The sequence below is a fragment of the Meles meles genome, chromosome 19 (genome assembly GCF_922984935.1).
Source record: "Meles meles chromosome 19, mMelMel3.1 paternal haplotype, whole genome shotgun sequence".
In the NCBI taxonomy this organism is placed as follows: Eukaryota; Metazoa; Chordata; class Mammalia; order Carnivora; family Mustelidae; genus Meles; species Meles meles.
In genome coordinates this window covers 38266281-38283874 of record NC_060084.1, presented here as the reverse complement: position 1 = coordinate 38283874, position 17594 = coordinate 38266281, and the positions used below count along the sequence as shown (strand labels likewise).

The window sequence follows — 17594 nt, the reverse complement described above, 5'->3', positions numbered from 1 at the left end:
GAAATATTGTAGGCCTGGCAGGTCACACAGCCTGTCAGTCCAGCAAGGAAGCAGCCACAGGTGATCCATAAATGAATGGGGGGAGGCTTGGCTCCGTAGGAAATCTTCTGTATGAACGCTGAAGTCTGAATTTCATCTACCTTTCACGTGTCACGGGACATTGTTTCTCTTCTGATTTTTTTCAATCACTTAGAAATGTAGAAGCCGTTCTTAGCTCAGACGCTTACAAAAACAGGCAGAACCACAAGAACCTACAAGCTCACACCCAACAGGAGGGCGGCCCTCAACAATTCAGAAAACTAGCATTGGGAAGGATGTGGAGACACTGAAATCCTCGTGCACTGGGAAGGTAACATGGTACAGTAGCTACGGAGATGCTTTAAAAAAAAAAATTACAGATAGGGGCGCCTGGGTGGCTCAATGGGTTAAAGCCTCTGCCTTCGGTTCAGGTCATAATCCCAGGGTCCCGGGATCGAGCCCCACATCGGGCTCTCTGCTCCGCAGGGAGCCTGCTTCCTCCTCTCTCTCTGCCTGCCTCTCTGCCTAGTTGTGATTTCTCTCTGTCAAATAAATAAAATATTTTTTAAAAATTACAGATAAAACTACCATATGATTTGGCAATCCCACTTTTGGGTATGTAGCAAAAAAAACTGAAAGCAGGGTCTTGAAGAAATATTTGTATGTGTGCGTTTATAGTGGCATTATCCATAATAGCCAAGACAAGGAAACAACCCAAGTGTCCACTGATGGATGGGTAAACAATATATGGTATGTACACACACACACACACACACAGATGCACACACACATGCAGACACACTTGTACACACACAGACACACACACATGCACACACACAGTGCAATATTATTCAGCCTTAAAAAGAAAAGAAATTCTGGGGCATTGGAGTGGCTCAGTCAGTTAAGCAGCTCTTTTTAGCTCAGGTCATGATCTCGGGGATCGAGCCCCACATCAGGTTCCTTGCTCAGTAGGGAGCCTGCTTCTCCCTCTGCCTCTGTCTGCTGCTCTGCCTACTTGTGCCTTCTCTTTGTATGAAATAAATAAATAAAATCTTAAAAATTATTGAAAAAAAAAAGAAAATCCTGCCACTTGCCACATTGTGGATGAACCTTGAGGACATTATGCTAAGCAAAGTAAGTCGGTCACAAAAGAACAAGTACCCTATGATTCTACCTCGACGAGATACCTAGAATAGTCAAGTTTACAGAGACAGAAAGAACGGTAGTTTCCAAGGGCTGGAGGGAGAGTTATAGGGACTTATTGTTGGGTGGGTAGGAGTTTGCTTGTGACAATGAAAAAGCTCTGGGGATGGACGGTGGGGAGGTTTGCACAACAGTGTGAGTGAACTTGATGCCACAGATCTGAACACTTGAAAAATGTCAAATGTTTAATAGAAAGAGATAGTAAGTGTTACGTATATTTCATTACAATTCGTAGAAGTTTTCTTACGTGTTAAAAAATAGGCAGCATGCCAGGTACGACCCACGGGCCATAGTTCACCAACCCCTGGCCTAGGGCATAAAAGTAATGCAGTAAGCATCACCCCAAAAAAGAAGATGAGGGGAAGGTTCCCAAGGTTGTATGTGAAAAGAGGACTCAGAGGCAAGTGAAGGACTTTCTAAGAATATTCATTCACGTCTACCAAACACCCGCTCCGGCCCTGTCATCACCTGGGCATAGACAACAAAAACAGAGGCACCCCCAGGCTCTACAGCCCTACCCTTCCATCCAGCACCGGCACCCGACTGTCTAAGGGAGTGCCCATGTGCATACGTGCGAGCACGCCCTAAGATGCACCGGGGACACCCCGTGGGCTGCGATGGGGAGGCGAGGCCACATGGGCCCCCACGGGGCTCACACAAGGAGACACACCCTCCCTGGCGTGGTCAGTGATCTTGTCAGGGACGGAAAAGTTCAATGACTACAAGGGTGAGTTTAATTACATGTTGTCGCTGACGAGCAGTGGTTCCAACGGTACAATTACACACGTATTTATCAGCAAGATCCTTGCATACATAATAGACCAAAAGCAAAACGTTAAATTTCAGTGGAGGCCGAAAATATAAAATGGGGCCATGATGCGAAGTAGGCGGCTCACAAGGGGTGGGAGAGGAAAGCCACGGCGCTCCCCTGCCTTTCAGGAGCCGGCTGTTCCCACCCACCACGACCACGTGGCAGCCATCCCAGGAATGCGCTCCCCGAACACCAAGTAAATCCCAAAGCCCAGTGGCGTGTCAACATTGCTCCCTGACAAAGGGGAAGCTTACTCTGGAAACTCACCACCTTTCAGAAGCTCTGTGAACTGGCTCACCACCACGGGCCCCAGGGGTGCCGGCGAGACCGCACGCCGGGCAGCGCCGGGGAGGGGGTTCCTCGCTCTGGTATGAGTCTGAGGGGAAAAGGCTCGTTATCTGAAAATGGCCTATACTTTCCTTAAGCTGGAATAAATAGAGAGAGGGGGAAAGTTGACTAAGCAGAGAGAATGCGAATGAACAGCACCAACACGCATGTAACAAACACTTCCTGGGAGCCAGACGTCATTTTAAGCACATGTCATCGGTTAGTTGTGAAATCTGCTACGTTGTTATGATTGTCATTCCCAGTTTACAGATGACAAAACTGAGGCACAAGACTAGTCCCTTGACTTAGGGGGAGCCAGGGTTCTAACCAGGAGACCTGAGGTTCCAGAGTCCATAACTTTGCTATGGGTTGCCGGGTCTAGGGGCCATTTCATTTGTCTCTCTTCCTGTTGTATGGCTTTTACAGGAGTGAGGCTGTGATGTTTGTTGTGCAGTAAGTTACAAGTCAAGCAGGCGATGACTTTTACCCTCATCACTGGGAATACGTTTCTAGCAGATACCATCTGCTGTGCCAGGCCTTGGGAGCCCCACCACCCGGAGCCTCAGCCTGTCTCCTCGGGATGGCTGACCCCACATGGCCGGGCCCTGCCCAGCCCCACAGAGAGCAGGCATGGAGAATCTGCAGAGGACACACGAGAGCGTCTAGAAGAACAGGAAATAAAATATAAATTAGGGTCTCGTCCAGGACACAGACAACTAGTCATCTGGACAGAAAGTCTTCTGAGCCTCATAAATGCCTTGTCCATGTACCACGGTGAAAGGGGTCACCTTCTCCTGCTACGCCTCCAGGTGTTCAGTCTCTGTCCTCTGTGTATGTGCCCTTGTTGGACGTCTAAATATGTTTATACAACAAGGCACCCATGTGGTTTCAGCTTACAGAGATTGCCCGGCACAGTCCTAAACATATTTTTCTATTTTAAAAACTGGATTAGGGGCGCCTGGGTGGCTCAGTGAGTTAAGTCTCTGCCTTCGGCTCAGGTCATGATCTCAGGGTCCTGGGATCGAGTCCCGCATCGGGCTCTCTGCTCAGCAGGGAGCCTGCTTCCCTCTTTCTCTCTCTGCCTGCCTCTCTGTCTACTTGTGATCTCTGCCTGTCAAATAAATAAATAAAATCTTTAAAAAAAAAACTAATCAGAATGTCTTTGTACAACTGACCATTTAGATATAAAAATAAAAATTGTTTAAGAGGGCAAGGGGTGAAGATATGGTAAAAACTGGGACTTCATTTGGACTGCTAGGCTTACTATTCTAAGATCTGATTTAGGTTTGAGATAGAACTCTAGCCATTTCCCCATCCACTTACCCAACAATCCATGCATCCATGCATCCATCCATCCACCCATCCATCCATTTTTCCAACAACCCATCCCTCCATCCATCTATCAATCCATCCATCTATCAACCCATCTATCCATCCATCCATCCCTCCATCTATCAGTCCACCCATCTATCTATCCATCCATCCATCCACCCATCCCTCCATCCATCTATCCATCCATCCATCCATCCATCTAGCCCTCCAATCATCTATCAATCCACCCATCCATCCCCCCACCAATCCATCCTTCCAGTCATCAGTATTACTGAGAACCTACTATGTATCAGGAACGTGGAAAGCCAACAATGAAGAACACACACAAGACCCACAATTACCAGGTTTATGCTGCAGTGAGAGAGACAGACCAGAAACCAGTAAAGTAGGGGTGGGTGACCAAAACGCTTCCTACACCAAACATCACAATGTATTTAAAATCCTCCTAAAACAAAGGTAAATCAGAGCCATTTCCTCATTTGTTGTTATCATCAAGAATCTGTTGCAAACAAAAGTGTCTTCTATGGAAATGCTAACCGTACAAAAATGTATTCCAATGTGGCAGAAATCATTTGAGGGCAAATACTACAAGCAATATTTTTATGACAAAAGCTTTATTTTTCGCCTTCTCTTTCTTGATTTAAATATATACATGTATGTGGGTGCACACGTATCAAGATTCAAGTATTTCAATATAAATTTTGTATTCAAAATACTTTTCCTGATTTCACTTGATTGCATATTTCGAGCCAATGTTGCAGCAGTAATTTTTGTTCTGAATCAAAAGCAAGGATCTCTCTCTCTCTCTCCTGTGCTCAACAACCTCTCCTTCCCCCCCTACCCTCTAGTTCTAAGAAGCCCAAATATTCAAACTCTTTCAGAGCTGAGTAGTATCAAGGACAAAACCTGTTCCTCCCCACGCATTTTCCTGCTGAAGCTTTTGGGGGCTGCGGGGCCAAGGCGCTGGTGAAAGCCACGTCACAAAGTCATCAGAATAGAAGGACAAACCTTCCCATTTCGATCTGAGTCTGTAATTGTTTGAATACATCTCGCCTGCGCTTCAATAATGTCATCCTCGGGTGACACAGATTTTAAAGCCCTTTGAAAAGGTGGAATGTTATCAATCACGGTCGTGATTATAATGGGATTTAAGTGGAAGAAGCTAAGATTCAGACCCTTGCTGGGGCCAGGCTCTGGGACACAGGAGGGAGGAGAAAGAAGGAAGAAGCCTGGGTTTCCGCCAGGAAAAGGATGCAGTGTGTAACCCTCATCCCCACATCTTCCCTGCCAAAACCAAAGACGTCCCAAAGAAGGACCCCAAAGCTCTATGGGAGCTCCAGCTGGAGCGAGATCTCCTCACACCCAAAACCCATCTTCTTGTGTTCCACAAGACCATCCACATCGGACCTGTGGATGGTTGTGGCCCCCAGGGGACTGTTGGTAATTTCAGGAGATATTTCTGGTTCTCACAGCTTCGGGGAACTGGGTATATAGTTGGCATCTGAGTGGAAGAAGGCCAGGGACGCTGCCGAACGTCTGACCGTGCACAGGAGGGCCCCTGGAACGAAGAGTTACCCAGTGCAATGTCAGTGCTGAGGCCAAACAACCCGGCCTCAGATCCAGAGAGGCTGAGCTGGAGATGGAGGCTGGAGGCAAAACCCAGGAAAAAAAAAAAAAAAAAAAAAAAAAAAAACAGTTTGAAGCTGCTTCCACTGGCTCTGTTACCCTCTTATGTGCCTCACCAGCAGACCAAGGCAGGCGACAGGAGAGAAGAGAAAACAGGAGAGGAAGAAAGGACTCTTCCAGTCAAATTACTTTTTTGCCTTTTGCTCTAAAACACACCTTCCTTATTACGTGTCAGAAGAGACTGGAAACCCAGCAATTTCTTTCCTTCGAGGCAAAACAACCCAGGATCGGCCGGTGGCGGGTCTCTGAGACTGTCCCACCTCTCCCCGGCAAATCACAACACTACTTACAGATGTCACATTCACCCACCGAACCCAATCACGTGCCCGGATTACTAAGGCAGAGAATTGTGAATTTCATTAAATATGTTAAAGGGGGAAAAAATCAGCTTTGAAAAATAGTAATCCTGTCTTTCAACAAAAATATTATAGGAAGCTATGAATTTGGTAGATCCGAATAGGATGTTGGTACATGTTTTACTAAGGTAATATAATGGCACGCTATTATTAGATCACATTAATCATTACTGTGCCAACGGCGTTGACAGCCTCACTGAAAAGGATTGAAAGGCCTGGTAATGGATATAAATTACCCATTGTGTGATAAAAGGATTTTTACTAAGAAGGTAAGAATAAAACAGCAAATTTCTAATATAACTGTTGTGTAAAAACCAAAATAAAAGTAATCCATGGTCAGTAGTATCCACAAAATCAGAAGTAAGCACTTTCTCAACAAGATAAAGTCACAATAAAAAAAAAAGATATATTCAGTACAACGTAAAATTAATTTCTGAGTGCATAATTCCGCTATCAATTTCCGAGGTTGTGTAGTGACCTCTGAGGCCCATGGTCAGGGGGAGGTTGGGCTTGGCTAATGAGATCCGAGGCTGAGTTTACAGGGATCTATCTCGGGGAGCTCGGATGAGGAGGCTGCGGGCATCAGACACAGGCATCTGCCCCTTTGTTTGTGCTGTAAGTTTTTGGCAGCTTCGAGGCCAGGAAAACCCTCCAGCACTGAGTCTGTGATCTTGAGTCTGAGACGACAAACACGAAGCTGCTCTGGGACAAGTTTCCTCCGAGACGGGGCCAGGCCACGGAGCCGCCCCGTGGGTGATGGGGCAATGGGCCACAGGTGGTGCCACAGCCTCCCCAGCTCCTGTTCCACCTGCCAGCTGGCGGACAGCGACTCTTAAGGATGTCACACAGAGAGAAAGAAGTCACCCTTAGGGGGCGTTGCCCCTTCTGGGACCCCGTGCTGAGACATAGGGAACATGTCTTGACACCATACATTCATCCCACCTAGAAGCCCCAGGAGCCACACTCCATCCCAGGGACCCTTGAATCCAGAAGCTTCTCCACAACCCATCTCAGTCCAGGCTGGGGGAGAAGGGAGCAGCTGGGAGAACTCTCACCCAGTGCAGGGCGCTCCAGCCCAACGAGGGCAGCCTGGACAGCCCACACACTCACAGACAGACACCACTTCAACGAACTACAGAACGATGTTCCTTACCAGGCAAGTCTTAAAGCAACGGAGCTCCCTCCTGGCTGAAGGGTATTCTTAAAGCCGTGGTGGGCCGGAACTGCAAAAATAGGATGTGTTAGCAAGTCTCCGTGTCGGACATATCGACGTCAACAAGACAGGTAAACAGCATTCGTCCAAGGTAACCATTTGCCGGGCTAGTCGAGAGTCTAACAATATTTAATAGCCCCACTGCCCCAATTCATTGAGCAATTTAAAAATGGGAACTATGTGACCCTTGCTGCAATAAACCCAATTTGCTCAGCTCCTTTTAATGGGAAATTGCCACCTGCAAAAAGAGAAGGGGCGGGGCATCTAACCATTTCTTGTCCAGATGGGACAGAAGAAGCAAGCAAATAAGCAAATAAGGGCTGGCTCGCTCGCTCCTCTCTCTCTCTCTCCCTTTTAAATTCTAAAGGTTAGGAATTGAGGGGTTCTTTTTTTCTCTGATTTAAGGAGCTCCCTTCGGGAGACCACAATTCCACCCAAATTTCAATGGACCACAGGTGTTCCTGTGTTCCGAACAGGCATTCCGTGCCCAAGGTGGCATTCAGTGCATCCGAACCAGGAACCAGACACTGACCCAGGGTCTGGGGCATCGTGTGGCATCTGTCCCCACTCCCGTACCAAGATCCAGAAAGCAAGGACCAGTTAGGCGTTTGACTTTCTCCTGTCTCATTACTGAAGTAAGCCCTCCAAGAGGAGCTCCTCCACTATGACACGCTCGGACAGGGTGGGGGACCTGGAGGGGAAGCCAAGATGCCTGTCCACAGGAGCCAAGCCAAGCCTCAGCCTGCGATCTCCAGTCTGCTCCCTGGGTCCAGCCTCTCCCAGTCCAGTGCAATTCGGAATCTAATTACAGAAGGATTTTACAGGGCGAGCAAAAGTTCCCTCTTGAGAAGTTACATTTGGCTGATGCCGAAGTTGTACAGAAGCGGAATTCCAGTAGGGACTCAGGGGCGTGTCTACGAATGGGAAACCAGAAGACGCACTCGGGGAGCCTGTGGTGGCAGCCCCAGCCCACGGTGACGACTTCAGCACATGAAGCCACGGGCATCCCGCAGTCCGTCCAACTCCAACACGGATTTCTGGCGACCGAAAAGGTGTTGGCTGACTGAGTGCGGAAAGTGTTTCCTCAAAGTGTCACGGGGACATTGCTGTTTGTAAACTAATTTCTACCTGCCTACCTTGAGACACAAAGTGGAAATTGACACCTCAACCATCTGCAGCAAGGTAAGAAATCACAAGTCTCTCTCGCCCTCTCCTTGCCTCTCCTCAGACAGATTAGCTTCTGCAATTTGTTTTTTCTGTATCATTCAAAGTTAAAATCGAGAGAAAGAAAAAAAAAAAAAAAAACAAATGCTTGACGCTCTACTTTCTCTGGTCGGTCCCAGGGATGGGCAGAGCGGTCCTGGCACCCGACTGGCTCTGTGAAGACTTACTTGCTTTGCTCACAAGACTATTTTTAGGGAGGGGATTGCGAGAGGCAGGGGGAGAGACTCAGCCTTATGGTTTGCAAAATTCTAGGACCATTCTCCAGGGGCTGTTCACGTAGAAGTTTTCTGGTGCCAGTGATGGGAAGAACACGGGAGACTTCACCTGGGGTGTCCCACATCCACTGGACCCCTGCCTTCCCACCATTGATCACCCGCCAGCCATCTGCCTTTGGGGCCATGATGGGTGCTCCTACGCCCTGAAACAGCGGCTGCACGGGGAGCTATGTCCTTGGAAGGACTCTCCCAGATGGTGGGGGGAGGGGGCTGGTATCCAAAGGTGGCTGGCCCGCCTCGGCCATGTGAGCCCCACAAGCTTCCTGCTGAGATAGCGGCAGAGCCCCTGCTCAGAGGCCATACTGGAATCTCAGGAAAGAAAATTGACTTAGTGCCACTGGGACCTTCCTGAACCGTCTAGAGACGACTCCCACTGTCCCATGTCATTACGGCCACCGCAGGTGGGCGAAGGGTAGCATAACGGACCACTGATGCTCTCGATGTGGGGTGGGGAGGAAGGAAAACCCCAGCCCAGTAAGTCTGTCTCACTCAGAGAAAGAAACAGCGGTCTTGGTGCAAGTAGGAACTTGCATTTAGAGAAAACGCGGTGACATAACCAAAAACAGGTCCCTGACGGGAGGCCTCCCCTCGCCCCTGCCTCCCACGTGGACCCCCGCTGAGGGGATGGTGGAGAGGGCCACCCAGGAGACAGTGCCCACAAGCCCAGTGGGGTGTAGCTCCCACCAGATCCGAGGAAAGGCGGGAAGGGGCAGATCACAAAGGCAGCCCAAAGCACAGCACGAGCCAAGGCCAAGGTGGGGAGCAGCCGTCTCACCAAAAGAATCGCTTCCACGGGCAAGTTTCGGGGCCTGAAATCCCCCCTTCTGTACATGGATAACCCCTGACTGTCCTGTCAAACACGTGGGGCCACCCTCGGCCGGCGGCACCCAAAAGGGAGCTCACGCCTCCTCATTCAGTGAGCAGGACCTCGGTGGGCACACAGGTGGAGGCGGGGGCGGGTAAAGGTTCAGAGACCCTGACATGCGAGGAGTGCGGGTTCTAGGAAAAATGCAGGGGGGGGGGGCAGCAACTTTGAAAAGGGGGAGGGAGGACAGGGTGTTGGGGGCTGGGGAGGGGTCTGTTAGAACCTGGGGCACTTCCAAGGCCCCTTCAAGCAGCCCAAGAGAAGGGAGGGGGTGGAAAGCTCTGATAGAAAGACTTTAAAGAGAAGTGGGGAGGACAGGAAGACAGTGGGGCACAGACAACAGAAGAAAGTGGGCAGGCAGCTCTGGCCCGGCCCACGGTGGGCGGGCACGGCGGCCCCATCCCTACGAGTTCTACAGGCCAAGCAGTGCCCACTCACGGGCCCAGCCTGTTCGCTGAGCCAAGGCTGGAAGGAGAAAGCAGCATGGGCCCCTCACCAAAGGATAGGGGCCCTCTCCCCTTCCCAAGTCCTCCCAGGGGAGACACGGAACCTCTGATAACCTTCACAGGGCAGAAGCCCAGCCTCCCAGACTCGGGCCCATGGGTGCTGAAAGGGAAGGTGCCTGGCGACTCAAGAGAGGAGCAGAGACGTAGCAACCCCGCCACGACCAGGGCCCTTGGAAATAAGCCCCAAGTTAGATGCGAAGACCCTTCCTCTAGGCCAACATGTTGCCTTCCCATGATCATTACACACCTGTCTCTCGCTCCACACCAAGGCGGCTGGAAGGCCATCCTAGCAACCAGTTACCATTTACCGAGGTCCTGCCAAGCACCAGATGCCATGCTGAGGGTGGTCCCTGTGTCTCTTGCCAGCTCACGGGGGAAAGGCTGTGTCCCATTCACCTCCTAGTCCCTCATCTCTGGCAGAGGACTGGAGCTCAGTAACTGTTCGGTGGGTGGAGGGAGGGAGAGAGAGAAGGAGAAAAGGAAGCAGAGATGGAAGGGTGGAGACAGAAGGAGGGAAGGCAGATGAAGCTGGGAAGGGCAGAAGGAAGGAAGGAAGGAGGGAGAGAGGACAACAGGGCAGAGGGAGGGATGGAAATTGATGGAAGAAAGGAAAGGAATGAAGAAGGGAGGGAAGCAAAGGTGGGAAGGAGGGAGGGAAGAGAGAAGGGAAGGTTCCGGCTCCTATGGAAGGAAGGGCCAGTAAGGGAGGATGTAAGAAAAGAAGGGAAAGCTGGTTCAGTTCCCCTCCCCAGGTCGGTGCTCTGTTACAATGTGGCCCCTGGAGCACAGTGCCTTCCGGGACAGAGCGAGGGCCAGCCCTCCCAGGGCTCACTCGAAGGCCCTGCAGCAGGAGTCCTGCAGTCCGCTGAGGGCTCTGGGCAGTCTGGGGCAGATGGGAGCCAGATAAACTGCTTTCCTTCCATGAAAGCATCGGGAAAGGATTCTGCAGTGGCAAGTAAGCCAGCTGGACTCCCTCAGCACTCCGTGGGAGAAGGGTGTGGCCAGCGGGACACGGAAGTGGAGCTCTCTGGAGATAACCCCCCAGCCTTTCCAGGACAGTGCCTCACAGTCCTGCTGTCCTGGAGGGAAGCCCAGAAGAGGGGCTCCAGCCTGTTCCCCAGCCTGCACTACCACAGGGCCACAACTTCTCTGCCCAGTTCCAGTGCCTCTGCTAGCCCCACGCTCAACACCCTCCAGGCCCACTAGGGGACAGGGACCCTGCCACCAGCCAAAATGGACTTAGACGTTCCATTCCCGAGCACTGAGTGATTTTCACCCTCCTTCTCTCCGAACTCTAAGGGATGACATTGGCCCCAAGTAACAGAGCTGTTGTTCCCAACAGGAAAGGAGTCCAGGTGAGAAGTGCTCCCTGGGGAAAAGGCTCAGGGACTCGGTCTCATTTAGCCATCACCTGCCAAGTGCCTCCTGGGTGCCAGGCTCATGTCTAGGCTCTGGGGACTCCTGTCTGTGGGGGACTTCTATTTTAGTAAGCAGCTTCCAATGAAAGATGAATAAAAGCAAAATATAATGTTAGTGAATAATATGCTCGAAGAAGAAAATAAAGCCAGGGAAAATGACGGACGTGTACAGAGATGGTTTGATAAGATGACCAGAGAGAGACCACTCTCACCAGTGACAACTAACAAAAAACAAACAAACAAGCAAAAACTCCTGGATAAATTGAGAGAATGACCACAGTGAAAATCTGGGGAAGAACTCTATAAGCAAAACAAACGGTTGGTGCAAAGGCCCTGGGGTAGGAAGGAGATAGTGCATTCCAGGAGCAGCAAGATGTTCCATGCGCCCAGGACAACATGGATGGTGGGCAGGGAAATGGGAGAGGACTGGCATTTCTTCTCCGACATGGTAAGAATTTTGGGTTTTATTCTGAGCCATTGACAGGTTTTGAGCAAGGGAATAATATGATGTGATTTACATTATAATAAGGACCACGCTGGCTGCTGTGGGAAAAACAGACCAGAAGGACTGGCAGTAGAGCTCCCTATGAGACCAGTGGGGAGGCTACCACGGTTGTCCCAGGTGAGAGATGGTGCTGGCTTGATGTGGAGAGGCTGCCATGGTGGTCCAGGTGAGAGACGGTGATGGCTTGATGCGGGGTGGGAGCCACAATGATGGCGGGAAGCAAGTAGATTCAGGATGCATTTCATAGAGAGCCAAAGAGACTTGCTGAGTAGACACCGGGAAGAAGAGGGACCTGGCGTCATCCTATGCTCATCACGGCCAGGGACTCTGATGACACAGGGCACCCACTCCCAAACCAGCCCTCGCCAAGGGCTCCTGTGCAGTAAGCATGTGTTTCTGATGCTTTGACATCTGGGATCTTACTGGCCTTGCAGGGACTGCTGTCCCAGGACTAGCCAATCCCTAAAGAGAGAAAATGACCCTTCTGGGAGCACATCTCTCACAGCCAAACCCACTGACCACAGCCCATGCCCCAACCTCCCCCTCCTCTACCAGGCTCTCCCACACTGGGCGATTATTCCCTGCCCTAATCACCCCGGGGTCAGATACCAGACAACCAGAGACAGTCCCTCTACCCCAGAGCCTACTGAAATGATCCAAACTAGCCAGTCCCACCTCTGGCCACCCTCCCTGCCAAGCCCTTCCTTCAGCACCATAAGGGTTCATGTTCATGTTTTCCCCTGGCTCCCTGTCTCCAGACCGGTCCTGCTGCTTCCCTGAGCAGCCCCTCACCCTCACGGCCTGGGGCACCCTCCTCTTAGGAACTGTAACAAACAAGTCTTCCCAAAGGCATGCATCTCCTGATCCCTTGGCCTCACCAAACTCTCAGGGTCACCTTGCAGCCACTGGCTCATTCCTGGAGGGCATGTCGCGCCTGCTGAGGAACAGTCTCCCCTTCTAACATCTGCCAGAAGAGGGGCTTGAGGAGCTATGACTCATCAGCCACAAAGTGTCTCGAAGCAGAGAAGGAGCACTCGGGATTCTGCGAGTTCTCTCCTCCATCCGCATCAGCACACCCCCTGGCTCCCAGCACTGACCCACTACAGCCAGTCCTGCAGACACAGGGCTAGACCTGGGGTGAGCGTGTGTGCTGCGTTTGTGGAACACACATATGGGGGGGTGACAGCTGTCACCCCATCGCAGAGCCCCGCATCATAGGATGCAGGCTATCTGTCACATGGGATGCTACAAATATTCTAACACAGAGTGCGTTGGGCTGCCCAGACATGCATCCAAGAGAAGCCTCTTCTTTCATTTTAAAACAAAGGTAACTTTGATGCAGGAGCTATCTGATACCTGTTCGATCTAAATGCTTTCAGGATACACAGATATCAGACGCTCACAGGAACCTGAGACCCCGCGGTATCAACCCAGGCGCTGGGATGATGAAAGAGGAGCGGGGAGGCTTCTTCCCGTCAGCCTGCGCCCCGGTGCATGTATTTTTACATGCTTTAGCATGAAAAAAAGGCAAGATGCTCAGAGCCAATCAAATTACTTCCCTGTCTCTTTAATAAACAAATCCATGTGCACATTAACAGTGTTGAAAATTCAATTTAAACTCTTTGTCTGTTGCTGCTTACTCTAAAGATGGTCTTTCTTAAACAACAGAACACCAAGGAGTCGTTAGTGCTCTCTCTTCATTACTTCAAAAAACCAATCATTAGACACCAGAGTATATACGTAATTAGAAAATCACTTCCTTTGCAATCCAAGCTAAGTAGTTTACATACTGTAATTACAGGGACAAAATCAATTTTTAATCATTTCCCTGATTGGGCTCATCAGCTCTGTGGGAACATTGTAACCTGCTTGTTGTGCAAAAGCAACATCTGGGCTAAAACAATTACCCTTTGTTTGCTACAATATTCCTTAAATCTTTTTGCTTGCATAAAAAAAAATGAAAACACGAAGACACGATATTTGGATGTCTTTTTGTCCTTGATCAACATATATCCGAAAGTTCTTCTTGTGACGTGAGTTTAATGTTGCCCGGAATTTACGGTTTAACAGTACACATCCAAGGAATGTATTTTTTCAGTGAGATAAAAGTATCTGATTGTTTTAAAGATCCATTCAGCTGCCTAATTGTTCCATAGCTAACACATGGTATTCAAACAACCCACACATTACAAAAGCTCATCTGGGTAATCATGGGCAACTATTATTGCGATGGTTTACACTTTTCTAATACAAATGAATGGATTTTATCAAAATTTAAAAAAAAAACTAAAAAGCTGAGTATGTGTGAAAAATAGTTGGTATGAATTGGCAAGGCGAGGCTAAGCATTTTGTTCTCTTAATAGGAAATGACCTCATTTACACTGGAGTAATAATTAGTACTGCTTCACTGACAGTTAAGAAAAAAAACTTTCCCAGTATAATAAGGCAGCATCTCCTTTGTTAGGAGATCTACATTGATTATTAACCCTTGCCAAGAAATTCCAAGTTTAACTCTACGTTCCACTGGGCTCACGCTTGCTGGCAAAAGAGAGAAATAGTTGTTTTGGAACCCGTTGCCTCTCACCCAGATTTCCCAAGTTTTTCATCGGAGCTTTTCAGTGACAATCTGAAACACTTGGTGTCCCCTTTGAAGACACATGGAAAGCACCCCCCACCCTCCCCCAAAGCCTCAAGAGCCCCCCCCGCCACAGTGGGCCCTGGCACTCCCCCGGTGGCCCCGGTCCCCCCCCCCCTCGTCCTTTTGAAGTTTATTGGCTTTGATTTTTGCTTGCAAGTCCCCCAACCTACAATTAATTCATAGTCAAAACAGCCCTGAGAAGGAGAAAAGAAGAGAGGGAAAGTGAAGGCGGAGGGAAACGATTCCTGCTGGTCACTCAGGCCGAGCCGAGGGTGCAGGATGGAGACAGGGAGACAGGAGCCACTAAAGACACGGAGTTCAAGAAACAGCCGGAGTTTAGGCACACACACACACACACACACACACACACACACACACACACACATGCCCCACTTCTGAAGGGATCCGTTCGCTGACCTAACCGTTCCTGAACTCAGGAAGAGCGTCGGCTCCCATCCACCGAGCCCTCGCTGTGTGCTGACCAGAGCCCGACATCCTGACCCACATTGCTCCAACCCAGGGAGGACACTGCTGCCACAGCGGTCATTTATGGATGGGAAACTGAGGCACCAGCTATGCAGAAACTGACCCAAGGTAAAGAGCCGGTAAGTGGGGGAGCCAGGGTCTGAATCCCTGATTTGGTGACGCATGCAGCGTTTCCCAGCACTAGCAACACCTCCCGCCACACAGCCTTGCAGAGCCCGGTCTCTGGGGCAGCCGTGCTTGCCCAGGGCCACTGATCAGAGACATCCAAAAGCCCTCCTGCATGAGTCTGCACATGGGGTCCCACAGCTCATCCCGAGATGGGGAATTCTGACCCACCCTGTAGGCCAGTGTTCCTAGGGTAAGAAACACAGACCAGATGCGCATGTCTCCTACAAGGTTCAAAACCTGTGTCACTGGGCACAGGTCTGGAAGGGGTACCCTAGCCCTGCCCAGAGGCTGTTTTCTCTGAGAGCCAAGGCCTGGCAGCCTCTCCCGATGTCTTTGCCCAACCTGGCCCTGTCTCACCCCGTCCAGGGCAATGCAGGTCCCATATCAGCCCAAGACTCCATGGGCTGGTACATCTGAGACCACTCTGGCCCCCAGAAAGGCAATAATGCAAAGAAGAAAAAAATCCCCAAACTGCAAATGCTTTAGGCTATACTGTATCGAAGCACGAATTAAAAATATTTATCCCCCTACAGAAAAGACTTCCCAGCATCATCAAATCATACGGTGTCTACGAAGTAGCTTATCTTGAAGAAGAAATGGAAAGTAATTGGAAAGCACAAAGTGCCTGTTTTCTTTTTAATCTGTACTCACGGCAGGTACCGTTGCCGTTCGGGTACACTGTTTGGCAAACACTGCTGGATTATCCAGCCACCACACAAAGTTGCCCCGTCCAATCTGATAGGCACTGACCGCATGTGTTTACTGAGCACCTGCAAACTGCCAGTCCAGACTGAGATGATCTGAGGCTTAAAACACACATCATATCTGGAAGAGTATAAAATGTTTCATTTATAGATTTGATACTTTTTACCTGTTGACATGATAATATTCTGGATACACTAAAAATATAGTCTTAGAATCAATTTTACCTGCTCCCTTTTAACCCTTTTTAATGTGGCTACTAGAAATTTAAAAGTGTATGTGTGGCTTGCATTATTGGCTTCTACTGTGTTTATCTCGTATAGTGCCCGGTGAGGCTCAGTAAAACAGTGGGCCATTTTGACAGCCAAATGTAGCCATTAGAAAGTCACTTGAGCCTGGGTGGCTCAGGGGGTCAAGCCTCTGCCTTCGGCTCAGTTCATGAATTCAGGGTCCTGGGATTGAGCCCCACATTGGGCTCTCAGCTCCGCTGGGAGTCTGCTTCCTCCACTCTCTCTGCCTGCCTCTCTACCTGCTTGTGATTTCTGTCTGTCCAATAAATAAATAAACTTAAAAAAAAAGTCACTTGTTTTCTGAAGCAGGTTGTTAGAGAAACTATATTTTCGTTAATATCGCAACATATGAGTTCTGGAGATCATCTCTGAGGTCGAAGGGAAAGTTGTCCAAGTTGCAACTGAACCACTATGGGATCTCCTCCACAGGTGGTGCTTTTTTCAGTACATTTACTTTTACCTGTACACAACTGATTATTCAAGTGATAAAATGCAGCCTTCTAGAAAATCTAGAACATACGAGATATTACAAAGAAAATAACAACAATCCATAGTTCTATCAGCTGGTGTGAATGCATTGATATTTTGGCACATTTTTTCTATTCTCCTGTGTGTGCACATGTGTGTGCTTGCATATATATGTGAGTTTTATAAACACAGCTGAGAACGCATTGCATGTGCACCTCTGATTTCACATGTCCTAAAACCTGAAATCTGAAACATAAGTTGGTGCCACTTGGCCATATGAGAACAGAGGCCACTGGCCGAGGAGGCTGAGAGTTCCACACATATTACAAAGAAAGAGCATTAAGAGAAGGAAAGGATAAGGCACATGGTAGGAGGAAATCTTAGCTAACGACATAGCTGATGAAGAACCAGTGTCCAAAATATAGAAAGAACTCTTAAAACTCAACAATAAGAAACAAGCAGTCCCATTAAAAAGGGCCAAACGTCTAGATGCCTCATCAAAGATCTACAGATGGCAAGTAAGCACGTGAGAAGCTCGCTCTCGACATCTTGTGGCTTTAAGGGAATGCAAATGCAAGCAATAATGAGACACCACGACACACCTATTAAAATGACTGAAATCCCAAACACAGACCCCAAATGCTGGCAAAGACACGGAACAACAGGAACTCTCGTTCATGGCTGGTGGGAATGCAAAATGGCACAGCCACCTCGGAAGACAGTTTGGCAGTTCCTTATAAAACTAAACACACTCTTCCCATCAACCCAGCAATCGTGCTCTTTGGTATTTACCCAGAAGAGGCGAAAACTTACATCCACACAAAAACCTGCACACAGATGTTTATAGCAGCTTTATTCACGATTGCCAAAACATGGAAGCAACCAAGACTCCTCTCCCTAACAGAATGCATAAACTGTGGCACCCCCAGACAATGAAAGAACACCCAACAATAGAACGAAATGAGCCATCGAGCCATGAAACGACAGGACAGAACCATAAATACATATTACTAAGTGAAAGAAGCCAATCTTAAAAGACTACATCCTGTGCGATTCTAACTCTGTGACATTCTAGAAGAGGCAAAACAAAGGAGACAGTTAAA

At 49.1% G+C, this 17594-nt stretch overlaps 1 protein-coding gene across 7 annotated transcripts in view; it reads right to left on the bottom strand.

The window, feature by feature from the left end:
- Positions 1–17594, bottom strand: part of ZNF536 (zinc finger protein 536) — a 423563-nt gene that overhangs the window by 364868 nt on the left and 41101 nt on the right. For 5 of the 7 annotated variants that reach the window (XM_045988393.1, XM_045988392.1, XM_045988397.1 and 2 more), the window contains exon 2: positions 6887–6956. The exons of the other annotated variants lie outside the window; for them this stretch is intronic. The gene's annotated coding sequence lies outside the window, so the exon portion shown is untranslated. The remainder of the gene's footprint in view (positions 1–6886; positions 6957–17594) is intronic. 7 annotated transcript variants of the gene reach the window in all.